This window comes from Pelophylax lessonae (assembly GCF_965119305.1).
Source record: "Pelophylax lessonae genome assembly, chromosome: 2".
Taxonomy (NCBI): Eukaryota; Metazoa; Chordata; class Amphibia; order Anura; family Ranidae; genus Pelophylax; species Pelophylax lessonae.
Window position 1 is genome coordinate 530893135 of NC_138769.1, and position 14386 is coordinate 530907520.

Here is a 14386-nt window from a genome sequence, read left to right on the forward strand (position 1 = left end):
CAAATGAGATCACCTGTGATATAATTTAGTTATCTTGCAAACCTGGCCTGTTGGTGGGTCCCGAGGACCGGAATTGAGAACCACTGCTGTAGGGAAAGTGTTAAGTGTAAGGGGACCGTAGTGTAGTGTAGGGTTAACTGACTCTGACTGCTATGGCATGGTGACAAAACCCTTCCATGTCAGGGTGACCGCTATAGAGAAAAGATTGTTTCTCTTAGAACACTTATAGAACAGGGATATGGCTTCGCCCCTGTCACCCTGCTTTTTGCTGCAGGCGTTTATAGGGCTTTTTTGAGGACATGTTTGGAGTCAGGCATGACATCTGAACTTCTGTGTAGGGGTATATATACACACACACATGTATGTATATACACACATATAGGTGTGAAAATAGCCGAAACCTATGCATGCGCTAATGAAATAATTAACACCCATATGGCTTCTCTGCTGTAACACTATATGTGTGTATGTGTATAAATACATATAAGCGTGTGTGTATATATACCCCTATACAGAAGTTCAGATGTTTTGCCTGCCTCCAAAGAACCCAAACAAAAGCCCAAAAAAAAAAACGCCTGCTGCAAAAACACACCTGGGCGTTTTTGTAGCTGGCGTTTTTTTTGGGCATTTTTTGGGCGTCTTTGGAGGCAGGCATAACATCAGAACTTCTGTGTATGGGTATATATACACACACACACATGTATGTATATATACACATACACATATATAGGTGTGAAAGTAGCAGAACACTATGCTTGCGCTAATGAAATAATTAACACCCATATGGCTTCTCTGCTATAACAGCTATATGTGTGTATGTGTATAAATACATATAAGCGTGTGTGTATATAGTATATATACCCCTATACAGAAGTTCAGATGTTTTGCCTGCCTCCAAAGACCCCCAAAAAATGCCCAAAAAAACGCCTGCTGCAAAAACACACCTGGGAGTTTTTGTAGCGGAGCCATATCCCTGTTCTATATTAATTCTAATACAAACTGGTTCTGGTTCTGGACATGCTACAGAGCTGAAACTTCACAGGTACACTTTTTAGACCCCCCCCCCCCCACACTAAATCTAAAGAAATCTCTTTTTTTTTATTCAATAATTTTTTCAATAATTGTCTCTCTATCAAAAATGACAACTTTTGAGAACTTTTTTTGTGTGATTAATAGGGGCATGACCCAGAACCCTAGGTACTTTTTAGGGGCTTCAAAATGGTGTTTTTGATTCCAGAAGTTCGGGTCCCATTGATTTCAATGGGGTTCTGGAATCCGAACCAAACTTTTCAAAAGTTCGATCATCCCTATTTCTATATACACATCCCACAGAATACCCTAAAACATGCCATTGTAAGATTCTGGTACCTCTGGTACCCTTATTTTCTATTTTCTTTTCAAATATGCGTCCCACCTTTCTAATTAGGTGGTACGCATACACCTTTAAGACGGATGACGTCATCGCCGAGCGCCGCAGAGTGGCTATTTCAACCGCCGGCGTTCTCTCTCACATTGTTCGTTCAACCTGCCTGTGTGTCCACATGCTTACAAGCTTGTCTTGCTGCCGGAACCTCCAGCTACTTTCTTTTACTTGGAACAGACCGGAACCTCGCTACCGATCCCTGTATCTCGCTACTGGATCACTCCCTTACTACTGGACCCTTCTACTACTAACTTACTAGTGATAAGTACCCCACAGGGGAATCCTCCATAACCTTACTTACACTATCTACCTCTGCACATAAGGACTGTTACTATCTATGCATACTAATTCTATCATCTGCACTGTTACATAGATTGCTAGCTCTTGAGTCTACTACCATCTATCCTTGCACTGGGTTAGTCTATCCTGTATTTGTCATCTGCTGTCCTTACCACCTGTTACCATACTCGATTACTAACCTATCTGCATTCTACCTAATACCATCTAATACTCTCCTGAACATTTCTATCAAGTGCTTACCATCTCTGTCACTGTTCAAACCTGTCCCTTCAGCACATCATCTTCATACTACCATATACATCCTATCACTCCAGGAACATCTTATTGAGTGTGTATATCTGTATGCTGAAGCTGACAGGCCCACAGTGATGAGTCTGGAGAGTTGGATCTGGTTATTCAACACATCTCTACATGACTACTGAGTGGAGATTCTGCAGCTGCAAATCCAGCCTACTACAAAAACGCAGGAGCGTTACAGATTGAACGAACCTAAAAAATGGATTCAGCAGAATTACCCACTCAAGTGACACAATTAACACAACAAGTAAATGCATTAATGCTTGCTCTTACTGAAGTAAAAGACGAAAATCAGACTCTGCTCAACCCCCTGAACCTAAAATAAACCCTCCTCTAGTGTTTACAGGTGATCGGAAAAAATTTTGTGAATTCAAAAACGCATGCCAATTGCTTTTTTTGTTAAAACCTCGTACATACCCTACTGATCAAATTAAAGTCTGTACCGTTATCTCATACTTAACGGGTGATCCACGGGCCTGGGCAGACTCTCTCTTTGAGAAAAATGATCAGCTTCTCAACTCCTATTCTTTATTCCTAGCGGAACTCGCTAGTTTATATGATGACCCCAACAGGCAGAGTACTGCTGATATTCAATTGAGGGCTTTAAAACAAGGAAGGAGACCTGTAGAAGACTTTGTAGCTGAGTTCAAAAGATGGACCCTTGATTCAGGGTGGAATGACACATCTCTGCGAACTCAATTCAGACTCGTGTTGTCAGAAGCTGTTAAAGACGAGCTCGCCCGAGCGGATTTACCTGGCACCTTGGATGCCTTAATACAACTCAGTATCAACATCGACAGGCGACTGCGTGAAAGAAGGGCTGAAAAAATGGGAATGCCATTGTCTAGTCCTTCTCGGATTTCGGCCGTTGACCCTACTCCCATGGAGGTAGGAACCATACGCCCACCTTTATCAACTACTGAACGAGCCAGAAGAAGATCCAGAAACCTCTGCATGTACTGCGCATCCCCGGATCATTTGATAAGCGTCTGTCCCCTTGTCCTCAAAAAAGAGGGTGAGTGTTCACATGTCTTGCTAGGAGGATTAACGACTTCCTTTTCTAACCCCTATCTTTTTGTTCATTTGACATTGCAGTGGGACCAGACTAGAATTACCACCAAGGCTATGATCGACACCGGATCTTGTGGAAACTATATTGATACATGTTTTGTTACCTTAAATAAAATACCTATTATTTCAAAACCTAAACCGGTTTCTGTTAGTTTCATTAACGGTATTCCACTATCTTCTGGTCCAATCACCAACCAGACACAAGCACTCCTTGTCACTACTAACGAGTCTCATATGGAGACTACCACTTTTGATATACTATCTTCACCCCATTTTTCTATTATTTTGGGACTCCCCTGGTTACACACACATCAACCAATCATAGATTGGAAAAGACGGACTTTGTCTTTCCCTTCTCACTATTGCGAGATTACGTGTAACCTCCCATCTTTTGGAAAGATCCTGTCTGTGGTGTCAGATGAGATTGCACCACTATGCTGTCAGGACCTGTCCGAAGTATTCCTTGAAAAAAATGCTCAAGTGTTGCCTCCCCATAGGGATTATGATTGCACTATCGATCTACTCCCTAACAGCAAATTGCCTTTCGGTCATGTTTATCCTCTTTCACAGGATGAACTTTCTCATCTCAAGGAATACTTGGATGAGAATTTGACAAAAGGTTTCATCAGACCCTCTACTTCTTCCACAGCTGCAGGACTTTTCTTTGTCCGCAATAAGGATTCAAGTCTTAGGCCTATTATCGATTATAGGCAATTAAATACGATTACAATAAAGGATCGCTATCCTTTACCGCTCATCCCTGAACTCATTGAACAAGTGCGTGGGGCTACTTACTTCTCTAAATTAGACCTGAAAGGGGCATACAACCTAATCCGAATCCGTGACGGAGATGAGTGGAAAACAGCATTCAGAACCAGATACGGATTATTTGAATATCTTGTGATGCCATTCGGGTTGTGTAATGCTCCCACAGCTTTCCAAAGGTTCATAAACGACATCTTTAGAGACTTACTTGATGTCTGTGTTGTAGTATATCTGGACGATATACTTATCTATTCTCGATCTCTCTCTGAACATATAAAACATGTAAGACTTGTGTTATCCAGATTACTTGCACACAATCTATACGTGAAATTAAAAAAATGCCTATTTCATAAAGAAGAAATATTATTTCTAGGATACATCATATCCAAAACCGGAATTAAGATGGATATGAGCAAGATATCCTGTATTCTGGACTGGCCTATACCAACAACTCGTAAGGCATTACAGCGATTCCTTGGATTTTCAAACTTCTATAGGAAGTTCATCAAGAACTTTTCTGCCATTGTGAGACCTCTCACACAACTGACAAGTATAAAGAAACCATTCAAATGGTCAGAAGAAGCAAATCGAGTTTTCTGCTTGTTTTTCTGCTTGTTAAAATCAAGCTTTACTTCTGCTCCCATACTACGCCATCCAGACCCATCCCTCCAATATATTCTGGAGGTAGATGCGTCAAATATGGCAGTAGGAGCAGTTCTCTCCCAACGACCAACAAATACTTCACCACTCCACCCAGTTGCTTTCTTTTCAAAATCATTAAGCAGCCCAGAGGTGAATTACCCAGTGGGTGAAAAGGAGTTGCTTGCCATAAAACTGGCACTGGAGAATTGGCGACATCTACTTGAGGGTACCCGGTTACCAATACTCATATATACAGATCATAAAAACCTTCAATACCTCCAGACTAACAAAACTCTCTCCCACCGGCAGGTACGATGGTCATTATTCTTCCTAAGATTCAACTTCTTTGTGACCTACACGCCTGCAGACAAAAATAAAAAAGCAGATGCGCTATCACGATTAACCGAAGATAACTGCGCTGAAATCCCTTCTATTCCTATAATACCCTATGAACGTATTATTGGGGTTGTTCGTTCCCTGAAGGAAGAGATTTTGCACAGTATAGGATTGGATTCACCTCCACCACAACTAAGTACTGATGCAGAAGGCTTCCTCTACTACAACGACAAACTTTACATACCCCCTACTATGCGCACCAAGATCTTGGAGTTATCACATGATGTGCCCATGGCAGGACATATGGGTATGACGAAAACCCTTAATTTGCTTACTAGGCAGTTTTGGTGGCCTGATATGAAGACGTCTGTACAGAAATTTGTATCTTCATGTGACATCTGTGCAAGGTCCAAAATTGACACTACAAAACCATCTGGTCTACTCTGCAGTCTACCAATACCCCAGGTTCCATGGGAGGTTGTATCCTTAGACTTTATAGTAGAACTACCACCTTCTAAAGGATTTAATACCATTCTAGTGTCAGTGGACCACCTGACAAAGATGGCACATTTCATCGCTATCCGTAGACTACCTTCATCCAAACAAACAGCGGAACTACTGATGAAACATGTGTTCAAGTTACACGGAATACCAAAGACTCTTTTATCCGACCGTGGTTCACAGTTCATCTCCAAATTTTGGCAAGCTCTTTGTCAAATATTACGGATTGAGCGAAAGCTCACTTCTCCCTACCACCCTCAGACCAACGGACAGACTGAAAGAGTCAACCAGTGTATAGAACAATATCTGCGTTGCTACACATCATACCTACAGGATGATTAGGTGGACCTTCTCCCTCTGGCGGAATTTGCTTATAACAACGCAACCCACAGTACTACTAAGCAAAGTCCGTTCTACTTGAACTATGGGTTTCATCCCACACTTCTTCCACCACGCATCCTACCATCAAGTAACCCAGTGGCCTCAGACTATCTTACCCAAATAAAGGACTCTCTGGGTTTACTTAATACCACTATCTCACACGCCCACAGCCAACAAAAAAGGTACTACGACCTACGTAGAAGACCTTCTCCTCAGTATGCTATTGGGGACCTCGTTTGGCTATCGACAAGAAATTTAAGATTAAAGATCCCTAGCAAAAAGCTTGGACCTTTATTTCTGGGACCCTTCCCAATTAAGAAACGTATTGGAAAAGCTGCAGTACAGCTCACCTTACCAGCAGATCTCAAGATCCATCCCATCTTCCATGTGTCGCTACTGAAGCCCCATGTTCCTAATCAAGGAATAAGGCCTACCATCTTGCCTCCACCTCCAGTACAAGTTGAAGGCGGAGAAGAATATGAGATTAAGGAGATTTTGGATTCTCGTATCCACAGAGGAAGACTCCAGTATCTCATAAGATGGAAGAACTATGGACCCCAAGACGACACCTGGTTGGATACCACTGATGTTCACGCACCTAGACTTATACAAAGATTTCACTCGAAATACCCGGAGAAACCAGTGCTATAGGCCTTCCAGAGCCGGCCTTAAGGGGGGGTACTGTAAGATTCTGGTACCTCTGGTACCCTTATTTTCTATTTTCTTTTCAAATATGCGTCCCACCTTTCTAATTAGGTGGTACGCATACACCTTTAAGACGGATGACGTCATCGCCGAGCGCCGCAGAGTGGCTATTTCAACCGCCGGCGTTCTCTCTCACATTGTTCGTTCAACCTGCCTGTGTGTCCACATGCTTACAAGCTTGTCTTGCTGCCGGAACCTCCAGCTACTTTCTTTTACTTGGAACAGACCGGAACCTCGCTACCAATCCCTGTATCTCGCTACTGGATCACTCCCTTACTACTGGACCCTTCTACTACTAACTTACTAGTGATAAGTACCCCACAGGGGAATCCTCCATAACCTTACTTACACTATCTACCTCTGCACATAAGGACTGTTACTATCTATGCATACTAATTCTATCATCTGCACTGTTACATAGATTGCTAGCTCTTGAGTCTACTACCATCTATCCTTGCACTGGGTTAGTCTATCCTGTATTTGTCATCTGCTGTCCTTACCACCTGTTACCATACTCGATTACTAACCTATCTGCATTCTACCTAATACCATCTAATACTCTCCTGAACATTTCTATCAAGTGCTTACCATCTCTGTCACTGTTCACACCTGTCCCTTCAGCACATCATCTTCATACTATCATATACATCCTATCACTCCAGGAACATCTTATTGAGTGTGTATATCTGTATGCTGAAGCTGACAGGCCCACAGTGATGAGTCTGGAGAGTTGGATCTGGTTATTCAACACATCTCTACATGACTACTGAGTGGAGATTCTGCAGCTGCAAATCCAGCCTACTACAAAAACGCAGGAGCGTTACAGCCATTTAGAGTATATTTTAATTGCCTTAGATTATAATCTATCAGCAATCCTATGTAATTTAATGTAATCTGCAAATTAGCCTATTATACTTATTTTTCTTATACAGTGAGTATAGAAAATGTGGGCATCCCAGGTAAACATTTTTATTAATGTGCATAAAGAAGCCAAGGAAAGATGGAAAAATCTCCAAAAGGCATCAAATTACAGATTAGACATTCTTATAATATGTCAACAAAATTTAGATTTTATTTCCATCATTTACACTTTCAAAATAAAAGAAAACAAAAAAATGGCATCTGCAAAAGTTTGGGCACTTAATATCTTGTACTGCCCCCTTTGGCAATTATCACAGCTTGTAAATGCTTTTTGTAGCCAGCCAAGAGTCTTTCAATTCTTGTTTGAGGTATCTTTGCCCACTCTTCCTTACAAAAGTCTTCCAGTTCTTTGAGATTTCTGGGCTGTCTGTCACGCACTGCTCTTTTAAGGTCTATCCATAGATTTTCAATTATGTTGAGGTCAGGAGATTGTGAAGGCCGTGGCAAAACCTTCAGTTTACGCCTCTTGATGTAATCCCCCGTGGATTTCGAGGTGTGTTTAGGATCATTTTCCATTTGTAGAAGCCATCCTCTCTTTAACTTCAGCTTTTTCACAGATGGCATCAAGTTACCATCCAAAATTTGCTGAAATTTTATTGAATCCGTTTTTCCTTCTACTCGTGAGATGTTCCCTGTGCCACTGTCTGCAATATAACCCCAAAGCATGATTGATCCACCCCCATTCTTAACAGTAGGACAGAGGTTCTTTTCATTAAATTCTGTGCCCCTTCTTCTCTTTTGCTCATTCCAGCCAAAAAGTTCAATTTTAACCTCATCGGTCTACAGAACTTGTTTCCAAAATGCATCAGGCTTGTCTATATGTTCATTTGCAAAGTTCAAACGCTGATTTTTGTGGTGAGGACGTAGAAGAGGTTTTCTTCTGATGACTCTTCCATGAAGACCATATTTGTACAAGTTTCTCTTTATAGTGGAATAGTGTACCACAACTCCAGTGTCTGCAAGATCTTTCTGGAGGGATCGTGCAGTCAAACGTGGGTTTTGAATTGTTTTTCTCACAATCCTGCGAGCTGTTCTGTCTGATATTTTTCTTGGTCTTCCAGATCTTGCTTTAACTTCCACTGTTCCTGATGACTGCCATTTCTTAATTACATTCCGAACAGAGGATATTGACATCTGAAAACACTTTGCTTTCTTCTTATTGCCTTCCCCAGCTTTGTGAGCGTCAACTATTTTCAGTTTCAATTTTCTAGGCAACTGCTTAGAAGATCCCATGGTGCTGTTTGTTGGGGCAAGGTCAGACTAGTCTGGGCATTTCAAACCTTTGAGATTGACATCACCTGGTCTTCCCAGATGATGATTGAGAACAATCCATGACACTGGCAGGTCTCAGCCTTGCAAAGGGGGCAGTGCATGCTATAAATTCTGCCGGGTGCCCAAACTTTTGCAGACGCCATTTTTTTGTTTTCTGTAATTTTAAAAGTGTCAATGATGGAAATAAAATCTAACTTTTGTTGACATATTATAAGAATGTCTAATCTGTAATTTGATGCCTTTTGGATATTTTTTCATCTTTCCTTGGCTTCTTTATGCACATTAATATACATTTTTACCTGGGGTGCCCAAACTTTCGATCCCCACTGTAGTTACTTCTGGTAAATTTAGTAAAAGGAACATATGAAGATGTGTTTTACAGTGCCAGAAAACTCGTTCAGCACTTAGTAAAGGCCTACTATAGTCTGTTTTCTAAGCAGTTAAATCTGTTTATCATAATCAAGGACTTAAAGTGGAGTTCCACCCATTTTAATAAGTTTAGATGTACGTAATCCCCTTTAATCGCTTGCCGACCACCGCGCGATTATTTACTGCGGCAGTCAGCCCCCTACAGGCAAAACGACGTGGGGCTATGTCGCTCGCACACGAGCCTCTAGGTGGCGAGCGCGCACTGCCGGAGGCGCGCTCCCGCCCCTGCTCATTCACTAACATCCCCACACGAGTGACCGGTGGCTGTGATGTCCGCCAGTCACTGGCAATCTCCTATTGGAAAGGGAGAGAGGCAGGCGGCTAATGTAAACAAAGCCACCTGTCATTCTCCCTGGTGTAACTGCAGAGATCATACGATCCTGCTATGTAGGATCGTATGTCTCTGTGGTTACCTCACAAGCCCACAGTTTTAATCATGCCCCTAGGGATACATTTAACCCACTGATCATCAATAAAGTTAACCCCTTCCCTGCCAGTGTCTTTTTTACAGTAACAGTGCATATTTATAGCACTGATTAATGTAGTAATGTCACTGGTACCCCCAAAAGTGTCAAAAATGTCAGTCAAGGGTCTGATCTGTCCGCCGCAATGTCGCAATACCGTAAAAAAAATTGCAGATCGCCGCCATTACTAGTAAAAAAAAACAATAAAAATGACATAAATCTTTCCCGTAGTTATTAGAAGCAATAACTTTTGCGCAAACCAATCAAAATACGCTTATTGCAATTTTTTTTACCAAACATATGTAGCAGAAAACAAATTGCCCTAAAATGTTAAAAAAATTAGATTTTTAAATTTTTTGGGGGAATTTAATATAAAAAATTGTGAAAAATATTGTTATTTTTTCAAAATTGTCGCTCTTTTTTTGTTAATAGCGCAAAAAGTAAAAATCGCACAGGTGATCAAATACTACCAATAAAAGATCTGTTTGTGGGAAAAAAAGGATGTCAATTTCATTTGGGTACATCTTTGCACGACCACGCAATTGCCCGTTAAAGTCACGCAGTGCCGAATCGCAAAATAGGCCATGGTCTTTGAGCAGTCAAATCCTTCGGGGCTTAAGTGGTTAAAAATGCTTTTACCAATGTAAACTATTTTTTTTTTTTGCAAGGAAATACCTTTTTTTTCTTGTTTATTCATCCGCACTTCCGGGTCCGGCCGCCTATAGGCAATTGTGTCACTAGGCGATTCGCAAGGGCTGCTGGGATGTATCCCAGCAGCCCTTGCGAATCGCCTAGTGATGAAATCTCGCATTATTACAGCTGCACCAGCTGTACTCAGGATGGATTGCATCCCATAGAGCTCACTGAGAGGAGGCGGGGCGGAGCGCGGACTCCAAGCAATACATCCCTGAGTACAGCTGGTGCCAGTGTAATAATGTGAGATTTCATCACTAGGCGATTCGCAAGGGCTGCTGGAATACATCCCAGCAGCCCTTTGCGAATCGCCTAGTGACGTAATCGCCTATAGGCGGCCGGTCCCGGAAGTGCGGATGAATAAAGAAGAAAAAAAGGTATTTCCTTGCAAAAAAAAAAAAAAATAGTTTACATTGGTAAAAGCATTTTTAAAGGGGATTACATACATCTAAACTTATTAAAATGGGTGGAACTCTACTTTAAGGTTAACAGGATCACATTTGTATCTTGTTTAATACAATTTTAACAAGACTAAATAAAGTTTCTGTGTTGTATGTTAATGATTTAGAAGATGGAATAATAGATTAAAATGTACTAATTGATGTAATGTGCCTGATTCCTTTCCCATTCAATACCCCACTCATTTTTCAAGTTTCCATTAATTCTTAAAAGCTGCCACCAAATCAGATGTCTATTGTTAAAATAAATCTGCTAATCTACTATTATTCCATGCCATTTGAAAAATCACCATGAACATACATTTTATTTATAATCTATAGTATTCCATCATAATCATCCAATGCTGTAATTTTATATCTTAATGGCATAGATCGATATTTATCATAAACTATATTAGACTAAAGCAATAGATCATTTTACTCACATTTCAATAAACTTGTTTTAGTATGATTGCTGTTTAATATCCAGATCAATAGGATATCATGACATTGATCAGAAATTTGGTTTGCAGCTTATAGCTGATTATCATGACATTTTTCACTTGGGTACAATTAAATAAACATTTAGAAGTAAAACATGTATAATATGAACTATTTCATTTTTGTACTTTATAAAAAAAAAAAAAGAAAAAAATGTTATCCGTGATCACAGCATACACTTTTATTTTATAACATAGATATTGTAATAGCAATTCAAACAATAGTTATTTTTGACATTTTTTTATACTTGTACTTGAAAAATTTCCTTTTACATTGTACGTGCTGTTTGTCTGCTGCAAATTTCTTTTGATTGTATCCTGGATTCCCCACATGCTTTGCATATAATCCTCTTATGGTGCCTTTTTTTTTTTTAGTTTGTAAGGGCTACGTATACCATGGTGCCTTGCTGCCTTTAAAGAATCTACTTCCTACATGCCCTCTGTAACGAACGCCCATTTGCTGGGACGTTTATCACGGGTTACTGAAGGAGTGTGGAGGCCAGCCTCCTGCCCACGGACTACGGCCCTGGCTTGTAGGGGAGCGCGGCTCTGGTTGGGGGTGTATGCTGGGGGACCCTTGGAGTACTGTTACTTTGAATTCAAGTCCCTGTCACCCCAAGCGACAGACTTTGGGCCTAAGCTGCATATTACAGCAGAGGACTTCTCCACACATTGAAAGACTAAAGAGATGCTAATGATGTCTACTGTGGGGATGTGTATTGACATTTATAGTAAGCTGTTTTGAAAGCTAAGACGTGCAGTCTGAGAGCCTAGGTCTTCTGCTTTCATCTGTTTGGAGGTGAAGTGTGTTCACACTTCTAGGAATGTGTAATCAGCTATGTTTTGGGCTTGTTGTTTGTTGAATTAGTTATGATAATGTTGCAGTTTAATTCACCTATTGTCTCTTTCCAGAAGGCCAAGGTATGTTAATTACGTTCTGTATACAATACATTTGCATGATGTAGTTAAGCTCCTAAAACTGGATATATATTGGAAGTGAGTTGGTGAATAAAGTGTCATTTGTTTTACCCTTCATCAAGCTTCGTTTGATGTTTGGGGGGGAATTGAGGAGCCAGGTCACTGCATCATGTGAGAGTCTGGGAACCTAAGACAGAAATACTTGGTCCAAGTATTGGGGATCTGTTACACTGGTGGCAAGTAGTGGGATTCTTCTCTGAATAGATCCCAATCCAGGAATGCAGTGAGGAGCCCAGCAGCATCTCGGTCTAAGGAGGAACTCAGGAGATGGAGCGAGCTAGCCCCCGGACATTGTCCCCATATGAGGTGGAGTTCCAGCAGAGACTACAAGACATACTGGCAAAGGAACAGGGCCATATGTCAGCCAAGGACAAGGGGAACTGGAGAAAATATGTAATGCAAGAACTCTGGCAGGAGTCCATGGAGGTAGCACAGCTTCAGTGGAAAGAGAAGCTTTCAAGTACAGCGCAATGCTGGCAGGAACAAGTGAGCCAACGGATGTTTATCCTGGGAGAACAACCCTTGACGCAGTGGGAAAGGCACCTTGAGTGCCTGGTCCAGAGAGAAATTATGCTGGACGACTCGTAACGGGCACTATGGTGGTACACAGTCCAACGAGACCCTTGGTTGGCAGAAGGCATTCAACCAGGGGGGGGGGGCTATGATGGCCCAGGCCTGTTGTGGAAGGCCATGGAGGAGGATGATTATTTTGGAAGTCCTGAGATGTCACAGTTCTGGGCTATTTATTATTACCAGAGAAGGATGCCACCAGCCCAGTTGTTGTTGGAGCTGAGACTAGACCTCATCTACCTTGTTATGATCAAGTGGGGGTTGGAACAGGACTACCAACACCTCCTAGACTTGGTCCAGCAGCAGCCCACAGCCCTGGGGGTGGAGATGGTCATGCCCACTGCCCAGGACCAGCCAGCGATACTGGGAGAGGCGATTGTAGGTCCCTTGTCCCAGCAGCAGCCAACAGCACTGGGGGTGGAGATGGTCGTGTCCACTACCCCGGACCAGCCAGCGATACCGGGAGAGGCGATTGTAGGTCCCTCATCCCAGCAGCAGCCAACAATACTAGGGGTGGAGATGGTCATGCCCACTACCCAGGACCAGTCAGCATTACCGGGAGAGGCAATTGTAGGTCCCTCGTTCCACCAGAAGCCAATAGCACTGGGGATGGAGATGGTCGTGCCCACTACCCAGGACCAGCCAGCGGTACCAGGAGAGGTGATTGTAGGTCCTTCATCCCAGCAGCAGCCAACAGCACTGGGGGTGGAGATGGTCGTGCCCACTACCCAGCACCAGCCAGCGTTACCGGGAGAGGCGATTGCAGGTCCCTCGTCCCAGCAGCAGCCAACAGCACTGGGGGTGGAGATGGTCGTGCCCACTACCCAGGACCAGTCAGCATTACCGGGAGAGGCGATTGCAGGACCCTCGTCCTAGCAGCAGCCAACAGCACTGGGGATGGAGATGGTCGTGCCCACTACCCAGCACCAGCCAGCGTTACCAGGAGAGGCAATCGTAGGTCCCTCATCCCAGCAGCAGCCAACAGCATTGGGGGTGGAGATGGTCATGCCCACTACCCAGGACCAGCCAGCAGTAGTGGGAGAGGTGATTGTAGGTCCCTTGTCCCAGCAGCTGAGTGCCTACCCAGTGGAAGAGCTGGCAGCTGGGCAGAACCCCACTGGTATCTGCCCACCAGTCCATGCAGCTTTTGGCATGGAAGGGGTGGATGGGGCCATGGCCTCCATCCCTGGATTACAGAGATGCTGGGCAACCGGCCCAGATCTCCAACCCCCTAGTATGGGGGCCCATGCCACCCTGATTTTACCCCTTCAGCAACCATGGAATGCCTCTGGAGTGGATTATAGCTTGTGCCCTGCCCAGGAAGACCCCAAATATTTTAATTGGGACGTAGGGCAGGAGGCCCTCTGGAGCATGGCACAGCCTGGCAAAAGACACCAGACTAACACAGACCAAAACCAGTTGGAGGTCTGGGGTCTGGTTAGTCTCCCCAGGAGGAGGGAGATATGTGATAAATGCCCATTTGCTGGGACGTGCGTCACGGGTTACTGGAGGAGTGTGGAGGCCAGCCTCCTGTCCACGGACTACGGCCCTGGCTTGTAGTGGAGCGCGGCTCTGGTTGGGGGTGTATGCTGGGGGACCCTTGGAGTACTGTTACTTTGAATTCAAGTCCCTGTCACCCCAAGCGTCACAGACTTTGGGCCTAAGCTGCATATTACAGCAGAGGACTTCTCCACACATTGA